The 10334-nt window shown below is 36.5% G+C and overlaps 1 pseudogene; it reads right to left on the minus strand.

The window, feature by feature from the left end:
• Positions 1-436: 436 nt before the first annotated feature.
• On the minus strand, positions 437-5215 carry LOC120118325 (annotated as a pseudogene).
• Between the last annotated feature and the right edge of the window lie 5119 nt (positions 5216-10334).

The following is a 10334-nucleotide window of genomic DNA, read 5'->3' on the forward strand; positions in this document are numbered from 1 at the left end:
ATCAGTATAATGTTTATAACTATTACATATATTATGTAATTAATAAAATGTATATTTAAGCTAACGGTATTATTTTTGGGGGTTGTTTTTCATCCGTTGTCAATGGCATCTCCAACCTGCTATAAATTGTCGCTAATATGAAACAGGAAAATTCTTTTTTTTTCCTTTTTGAAAGAAAAAAAAAGGGAACAAATGAAACAAAAGCATTATACAACAATACGATTGCAAAGCAACCTCCTCATCTAAAACTGGAAAGAAAAAGAAATACACTCTTCCTATCTTTTTTTTGCTTTCTTTTTTGCCTACTGGTTCTGGGATTGTCCAATCATCATTGTATATAGTATAGAGGACATGTCGTCGAGCTCCTGCAACCAATTGATGACTTTGAATCTTACCACTATAATCAATATAACATGTTCTTTGACGATGATAGTAAGCGGCAATACCACGAAACTGTCAGTCGGATTAATGAGTATGACCATCCAATCAATCATCATTCCCTGTAGCCATCAGAATAATCATCAGGCTCAGCCAAAATCATATTCTCAAGCGTATCGACAATCTGTCTAACATCAGCGGGAGGTAAGCCCCACCGTGTCCTTTCCTTAAAACAAGTGGTGCTCTAGTGTCAGGAACCCGATCCAAGGCCCTCATGCAGGCATCCACCACATCGGTAAATCCAGTAGCTGAAGTTGCCAGCTGCAACCGTAGCCGCAGATCCCTAGTCCTCTTCAACAAGCTTCTAAATGTTCTCCCAAGGTATTTGGCCCAGTCTGCAGGTAACCCTCCACCAGTGAGCCAAACTGAGAATTGGGACTGATCACCTCTGATAGCTACCTCAGCCCTGTAGAATCTTGCTAGTTCAATAAGCATAGATGGCTGAAGAGGAAGCACGGCCACAAATTCAGCCACAAACATTTCTGTCAGTTCTGGATTGAGCATCTGATTCCAAAGGACTAGGGCCCATTCTGTCGGCTGATTAAGACCGTATGCTTCTGCAACAATTAGAGCCTCTAGGAATCGAGATTGCTCAACTAGCGCTCGCCTAGCATTGGTTTCAGACAGGTGGAGCCACTTAGAATCTGGAATTCATATTTGAAGGGAGACAAGGGAAGCCTGGGCACAAGCCCTTCGTGTTTTGTTGCCAGCATCAATTGAAGAGTGAACCTCAGCAGCTTCAATGTAGTAGCGCATCGATTCCAGGAGATCTTCATTCTGATCTCTATCATAGCATTCAAACCATTGCCTTGCTCCTCTCGTGACTCCAACAGAGATGCTGTTTCATGCTTCATGTCAAAGTGATTATGTACCTGCAAATAAGAAAAACATGGAAGAAGGAAACTGATGAATGGAACCAGTGACAGAACATACAAAATGACCATCAACTTAATTCTGAGCCAGTAGAGTGGACATTATTAGATTATATCAAATATGATAGCCGAATGACCTATTCAAGGACCAACTTGACCAGTTAGTCCCAAATGATGTATATTTATTGATTGCCTGAAATAAAACAGATAGCATTGAAGCCAAACGTGCACATACTAACCATAGCAAATGCATCAAGTTCGTAAGGGTAAAAATGCTTCAATGATGTCAGAACAGCCATTCGAAATCCTGTCAGCCTCAACACTGGAAGCAGTTGTGTTTGCAGCAGCGGAATACTTCTGAAGAAGTAGACCTAAATGACCATTTTCTATAAATACCAAGAATGAAATTAAGGTCATAGAAGTTTCCGACTCCAGTTATCAAGCGAGCCAAACATGCAAAATCACCCTCAGAAACATGAGCTTCAACCCTGGTAGCAGCAAGGGCTACAAGAACATCAACCCCATCAAGGCATTCTGGTGATTTGTAGAAATGGTCTAAAAGAATAAGAAGCTCAACCTGAGAAACAAAATTTCCCGTGAAAAAATGCTCGTGCATCGAAAACAAACCCTCTAAAGCAGGGAATGGAACAGAAAATTTTGATTGGACAACTTTTCCCGAATTAACAATTAGAAAGCATAATAACTGCACAAGTGATACAAGACATGATAGAATGAGAATTACTTATCATATTACAGCCAAAAAAAGAGTCATTACTAAGACTCCCATGCCTAATATTAACCGTTAAGGATCGGTTTTTGAATATGACCTCTTAGAAGAAAGACGGAAACTAAAACATCAATACTATTCTGGTTATAGTTCCACAAATTCCTAAAAGTTTCTACATGACACACATTTGCATATTCCTAACAAACTTAGTACTTTTATCCCCATAAAATGATGTTCTATTATTGTTATAACAAGAAAATACCTCACAGGCAAGCAATATTTCTTGTCCGGTAATCACTAAACGCATTAATGCATGGCCAACTTCAGGTTCATCAGGACACAGTTCAGCCCACTTCAAGAAATCTGAAAGTCTCCACAAAAGTGGTGCTGGCCCTTCCTCTTTCTGAGAATCCATATATCCCCCACGATGAGCAGCCAATAAACCCTAAAGCATATTGAACATGTGAGGTCAACAGGTTATATAGATATACAAAAAAAAAAAAATTAACCTGAAACTGTCAGACAGGTTCAGTGCAAACTGCAAAGATCTGGATTGAGACAGTAACAGAGGCTTCTCACTCAATGAAACGCCATATACCAAAGGCAATAAGCATTCTTATAAGCATATCAAGTGAGTATAAAGTACATCTGGAAAATCACCTTTAGAAAGGACTCTGCAAGAATTTGAGCGATACTAGCAGCAGGCATGACATGAGTTCGCACAAGGAGATTTGCTTCCTCAAAAGACTCTTGTGCTTTAAGAGAAAATATCTGTAGCAATTCAATAGCTCGTTTGTGAAATGCCTCTGAAAATGAAAGACCCAATACATTTGCAGCTTTGACTACTGCTATTATTCTCTTGCATAATCCACGTCCACTACCTTCAGTGAAAACAGTTGCTAAAGTCTCCAACACCTTTTATGTTCAAATATAGGAAGCAGTTAGGAAAATCAGAAAAACAACTAAATAGAATGTAACAAAGGAACCGTGTTTAGCCCATAAGCAAGGAAAACTCGGATTGGATTTAACTACTCAAATATAGATCAACTATTACATATATGAAATTAGAGATAAGAAAAACTACATAGACAACAAGTACCTGCAGTGGGTAGTTGAGATGCGGGTTGGTTGGTTTATATGACTGAATGACAGAAAGAAGTTCCTCATCAAGCATTTCTATTGGTATTTAGCTGGTAGGAGTGGACATTGCAGCAAGTTTCAAAGCAGCATCAACGAGTATGAATTCAGAAGGCATCTGTCCTGGTGACAGCTTCTGTTGGAGTTGCTTGGCAGCCAATATTTGTCCAAACTCTAGTAAGGACACGACAGCCCTTTCTAGCTCTCCAGGCCCAATCCTCTCCTCCCACTTAGAAAATGATATTTCAATTTTTAAGCTTTCATCTTGCAACTGGACATTATTTCTATGGTTGGGAGGACTGGAACTATCTTCAGGCTCAGAGCCTTTATCCACTTCGTCCACCATTGGCCTTCTTGATGATACATAGCCTTTGGCCCTTCGTTTTGTTTTTGAAGAAAAGCTTGTGTCTAGTGCTTGGTTTCTGTGGAGTGGTTCCCTAGCATCATATTTCTCCACAGTTACATTCTTCACTGAATTAATATGATTGTCCATCTTTGTTATTGTGCTAGCAGTTAGATCAATAATGTTGGAAATGTTCCTTTTCAGAGGATTCTGGCTAGAACCTGTTGAACTGATCTCCCCTTCACTTTTCCCTTGGCTTCAGATTCTACGACTAAAAGACATACTCTAGTCTCAATTTCTCGCAGAAGATGTAAAGGATAAACTCTGATAAATGTAGTACAGAAGTTACAGATGAAACCTTAATATTTAGATTTAAAGAAGCAATTCAATCCGGACAAATCGCTTACGGGTTGGACTTGGTTATCATCCCACTTAACCATTGAAGAGAAAGCAACAACATTTCATGAAGCTCTCTAGCTTTCTCCACTGCTACTGCATGCTTAAGGAAAAACAATCCTGCCTGCAAGCCATATAGCAGCAAAATCGCATCAAGAATAAATGAGCATGCATCCAAGAAACAACAATTCGGGAGGTATGATTAAAATGTATGAACGAAGCATACCTGTAAAGCAGGATAGGAATATCTGATGAATAAAGTCTGGCAGTGACCCCATAAAGCAACTCTCTTCAGGGACATCCCAAAGGAATTCTTTCCATTCAGCTACCATGGATTCAGCCTAAAAGACAGAGAGAGTTGATATTCAGAAGTTCAAGAGGTACTGCTAAAAAAGAACAGTCATTGCAGAAGGTACGTAGCATAGACAAAGTCAAAATAAACAGTAGTGCACGAGTTTACACCAGCTGTGACCATATTTGGGATTCAGCTTTATAATCATATATTGAGCATACCAGGTATACCCATTGTAACTTTTTTTTTAAATATGACAACATAATGCGTGGTAAATACATAATGCACATCTAAATCTGATTATATTTTATATACCTGGAATGTGACTTTTTTAAAATCCGATTTTAAATTATATACCTGGAATGTAACTTTTTTCTCTGCACATCTAAATCTCGACAACATAATGCATGGTAAATTCATTTTCTTCCCAAATGCAGGTCCAATAATGTTAAACAGAATAAATAGAGTATCACAAGTAAAAGAAAACGGTATACAACAAAAAAGTTCAAATGGATGCAGAAAGGATATTCAAGAGAAAAACAAAACCACAAAGATCAGCAATGAACATAGGCTTGAAGTCAAATAGTCAAAACATTTTCCCACACTTAATGCCGGAAGGATAAGGGTATAAGGCGTAGAAAAGTGGTATGTGCAGAGACAAGATTATTTCTCTGTATTTCTTGATGTATTTTACTGATGAAAGTTGCACTTATTTATAGGTTACGACGAAAGCCTAATCTAGGAAAAATTACAAAAAAACAGTAGCTACATTATTGTTAAATTCCAAAATGTCAGCAGCTAGATATTAAGGAATATAATTTCCTAATTTTCTGCAATCTACATTAATCTACACTCCCCCTCAAGCTGGTGAGTAAACTTAGTGAAACTCCCAGCTTCGATCTTGGATGTGTTCTCATCTCTTTGGCAGCGATTGTTGTTGGTTTCTGCACCCTACTGAGATGTCTTCCTACTTTCCCCTGCCGGTTATGATCTTTTTCTAGTTTCTGCATCTTCTTCTGGGATGTCTTCCATCTTGTTCTGTCATTCACGGACTAGGTTGCTACTGCCATTCAACTTATAGAACGTGGTTGACTTGAAAACACTATCTTTTCAAGCAACCACACCACAAACACTACTAGGGCCGCCGAAAAGATTAGTCACATAATTAAGTAGTTTAATTTTTTTTATTAATCTGAGGTAAATAAAAGATAATATCTGTTCAACGGTAACTCTCAACCATTTGAGATTGAAAGCTCGTACCTCTTGCATTCCTAGTGCTCGAACCTGAAACCTCAAGAAATAACAACAATTCCTTTACCATCGAGGTCGCTTAATTCATACTTAAGTAGTTTAATGTTAAACAAGACACAAAGTAAAATTAGGACTAAAGCAATCCTCTTGTTACGATATTTTAAGACTTAGCTGGAAACCCTTTTACATGGACAGAATGGAGAGAAAGGCCATTCCCCTGCTTTGGTTATGGGAAGGTAATCTTCTGGTATGGTTCAACAATTTAGCCTTTTACCTAAAATCGAAGCTTTCATAAATTGAAACATCACATTCACTTGCCACCAAACAAGAGCTACTTGAATATGCAGAAAGCTGCTACTTCATGTGGCCAAAAGTATTCATCTAATGTAATATTATGTTTGTCAAAAAAAGACCAGTAGCCAATATCATCTCATCAAAGTAATGTCCAGCAAAACTGGAAATCACCCTAAATATTGATAAACCATCAATCAGCTTAGTATGGTAACTACAGAACCATCTCATCAAAGTGTCCATAAGCAACAAAATACATGGTATTTTGCACATCTATGCATCATATGAAGTTATGAACATAGGCCACGTTCTTTCCAGTATTAAGGTTCCAATGGAATGTAATTCCTAACAATGTAATTGCTAAGAAAGTGATATTGCAAGTTGCAACAATTATTACATAGGGGTAAGTGCACATTAAAATTCAGAGAAAGTTACATTGCTACATTTGGCTAACTAAATACTTTATTAGGAATGTGATAGCCATTTCCAAAATCAATCAAAACCAATAAAATACAAATTTGATCCATTATAACATTTTCCAAATATATGTATGTAGTTTGTAGACGATAAAGATTTACAGTATTGTAAATATTATATGTTAACAGTTTAGGATAAAATCTAACTCTTATCTCTTAAGTAGCTTAGATAACTCTTGTATTTTATCTCTTATCTAATAGATAGGATAGGATTATGTTTAGAGTAATTGTATTTGTACAAGAACTCTATGTATATTAGTCTATTTAAGCAGATTTACAGTTCTATTCTAATCAATGAAGAAAACACAGTGAATTCAATTGATCAGTGTACAAAATACTCTCAATTTTCTACAATTTATTTATTATTAAGAAAGCTTATTTTGATAAACATTTAATTCAATCTATTTTTTCAAACAATATTTATTTTGAATAAAACAAATTAATATATTTATCTAAAAATTAATATATGATCAAATTGAAAATAAAGTTTTAAATATTTAACGTGTATTTACATTAAAACTTAATTTGATAGTACTTAAAATAAATTTAAAATTATTAGATTTATGAGTCCTTTAGTTATAAAAAAGTATATTAAATATGAAAAGAAAAAAAGGTAATTTTGTCCTAAATATATACTTTAAATTTAACTTTCCAACTATATGAGAAAGCTACTTTCACACCTTTACAATTTAGAGCTACTTAAATTAAAATTTCAACGGAGTTGCACTTGTAGGCTCCAGCTATGATGCTAGTCAACAACAAGATTGAGTGAATAATACTATGTTTACCATATACAATAAGAAAAAACTATCACCATTAAAGGAATCAAGATCTATAGGAAGTGGCAATATTAATTCAATAAAGAAATTCCCAGTTCCAAGCTCATACAACCTCATGGCTACAAATTTGAAGCCAATGCTATAAAAACAATACACTATCTAATTTCCATCACTATCTAATTTTTCTCCTTTTGTAGAACTAATGAATTCATAATTTCCATTTTTCTAGAATTACTCTCCAGGACCAATGTACTTGGTCATCAGCACCTTGGGATATCAGAGGCTAAACCCAAGCCACCATAAATAAGTATCCATTATGAATTTGACCAGAATAGAACAGACATTGATTATCAGGAAGACAGCAGTTCTGTATAGTTAATTAACAGTTCAGGAAGAGCCTCAAAGACAGTAGAAAAGATATGCATGTGAATGATGGTTAGGATGTTGGACACGGTAGATGGTAAAGAAGACAATATGGAAAACAATTGTAATCACCAAATATTTGCTGATATATTCAAATAAACATCCCAACCAACTAATATCCCAAGTCCTAGATGTTGATAATGTGAAAGCAACTTTTCAAATGAATAACACTTGTCTGGTAGACAGTCCCCAACATACATCACATACACTATATTGAATTCATCAACCACAGCCAAAAGAGGTGTATATGATGCAGCAAGTAGCCTCTTACTATCAAATAAATCACCGTGCTGATAATTTGACTCGTTTTGCATATCATCATTTAGAGTTGACCTTTCTGGTTCACGCAAATTCCCAAAACACTTTAACTCGCAAGCCCGTAAAATATCAAGATGTGCAACATGCTCACCAGACTGTGCGTTATAAAAGAACACTGAGCCAGAAGCATGGAGCCAAATAAGAAAATCACCGGAAAAGTGGAAGTCTTTCCAATTATCTGGTGGAAATGTATTTTCATTTTGTGGAAGCTTCACCAAAGAAACCCACTGAATTCCCCAAATATCCAACCTAGCAATGACAATTATATTCTTAAGAGAAAATAACCTCAGTGACCAAAAATCTCATATAATACGATTTTAACCAACTTTTTCCGGATTTGCCAAAATGACCAACAAAATCGCAATACGATCGCTAATTCGCAACGCGATCTCCATTATCGCAAATCAGTTTCCAGATTCGCAACGCGATTATAACTATCGCAATGCGATTTTCCAATTTCGCGTTGCGATTTTCCCAATTCGCAATGCGAATAAGTAAATCGCAATGCGAATAAGTAAATCGCAATGCGAATTTGGAAAATCGCAATGCGATACTGACTATCGCAATGCAATTTTCCTAATTCGCATTGCGATTTACGTATTCGCGTTGCGATTTTCATAATTCGCAATGCGAATACGTAAATCGCAACGCGATTAAGTAAATCGCAATGCGAATTAGGAAAATCGCAATGCGAATACGTAAATCGCAATGCGAATCTTACTATCGCAATGCGATTTACATAGCGCCATTCGTATTAACGCGTATTTTTTTTTCAAATTCCAAACACGAATTTTTCTTAATAAATCGGAAACTGAACCGTCCACAGTAATCGCAACTCATAACCTCAAACCTAAAATCACAACACTCAGTCCCATCTCCATCTCTCACTCTCTACGGTGAAATCCGTCCCCATCTCCGAAGATTTCCGTCCCCATCGCCGGCGAAATCCCTCACAACCATTCACAGTCAAAAATCCCTCACAATCATTCAGAAATGGAAAATCAACCTTCGAGGGTTAGTTTTTTTTATTTTTATTTGAAATTTTTGCATTATTTTAGGTTTTTCATATTGAGATTGATGATAAGTTTACTGGTAATTTCAATAATAGATTAACCATTTCACTTAGATTTCTTATTAAATTCATTCGATTGCTGCCAATACTGCTAAACTGTTTAGCCTGTGAAGTTAGTATTTGTCTTTGTTTTGTCTTTTGGTTGAAGTAATGCAGAAGAAGAATAGTTTCGAGAATGAAAATCGCAACGCGGAAATAACTATCGCAACGAGAGAATCGCAACGCGGAATAAAAATCGCAACGCGAAACCAAAATCGCATTGCGATTTTCATTTCGCGTTGCGATTTTCATTTCGCGTTGCTATTCTCTCGTTGCGATAGTCATTTCGCGTTGCGATAGTCATTTTCGCGTTGCGATTCTCATTATCTCGTTGCGATTTTCATTTCAACCAAAAGACAAAACAGTGTTGCAAATTTTAGTTTCAAGAATAAACTACTATTTATGTTTATTGTTTTTGGTATATCTTGACAGTGTAGTTTTTGGTATATCTAACTTGGTATGTTTATTGTTTTTGTAGAAATATTTTTCGGCTTCATTGACATTAAGGAATAAAGTTAGCCTAGCCACTACAATTGCTTCGAAGCTTTCACCTGCACAAAGAAAATTGTTTGAGGAAACCTGCTTCGGGCCATGGCTGAGAGTACAGCATCCGGGTGAAGATGCTAATTTGACCCATTTGTGGCTTCAGACTATGACTAGCGATCTACCCGACAGTATACAACGTGGTGAGGAAGATATATGGTTTCATTTTCCACCGGCGTATACTTGTTTTGGGCGGAAGGAGTTCTGCTTAATCACTGGTCTACGATTCGGACACGATGATGTAGGCCGGTACACTCGTCATATCACCCGCCCATCATGGTTATCCAGGGTTTTTCCTGATGAGTCAATAGAGAAGCCGAACTTACACGTCGACGACATGAAGAAATTGTTTAATAAGAAAGATGGTTTTACTCGGATGAATGACGTCGATGTTGTCCGAGTATGCCTTCTACTACTTTTGTATGCCGACTTTTTAGGCAGAGAGGCCAGACAACCTATTCCTCAAGAGCTAATATTATTGGTAGAGGACCTAAATGCATGGAATCTGTTTCCGTGGGGTTCGTATATATGGAAAGCTACCTGGACTAAGTTGTCGTCTGCCTTTGATGACCGCAAAAGTTTGCGGGGCGATGGTCGAAATACACTTTGTCAGGCTTTGTTTGGGCCTTTAAGGTAAGAATTTCTATATAATGTTTTCAAAATTATAATTAATTATTTAACAATTACTAATGTTTGTTATTATATTGTTTGTAGATTTGGATATTCGAGGCCTTTCCCGCCATGAAGACATATGCAATAAAAACTTCAAATGATATTCCCAGGGCTATTTCCTGGAAGAGGAAACGTTTGTTGGATTGGGAAGACTTAATACCATATGCGACAATAAATAATGTAAGTTAACACAAATACTATCATATATAAACAAGTTATTAATAGTAGACGTTTAACTTTGTTTGAGTTTTTATATTTTTAGGAG

The sequence above is a fragment of the Hibiscus syriacus genome, unplaced genomic scaffold (assembly GCF_006381635.1).
Source record: "Hibiscus syriacus cultivar Baekdansim isolate YM2019G1 unplaced genomic scaffold, ASM638163v2 tig00110328_pilon, whole genome shotgun sequence".
Lineage (NCBI taxonomy): Eukaryota > Viridiplantae > Streptophyta > Magnoliopsida > Malvales > Malvaceae > Hibiscus > Hibiscus syriacus.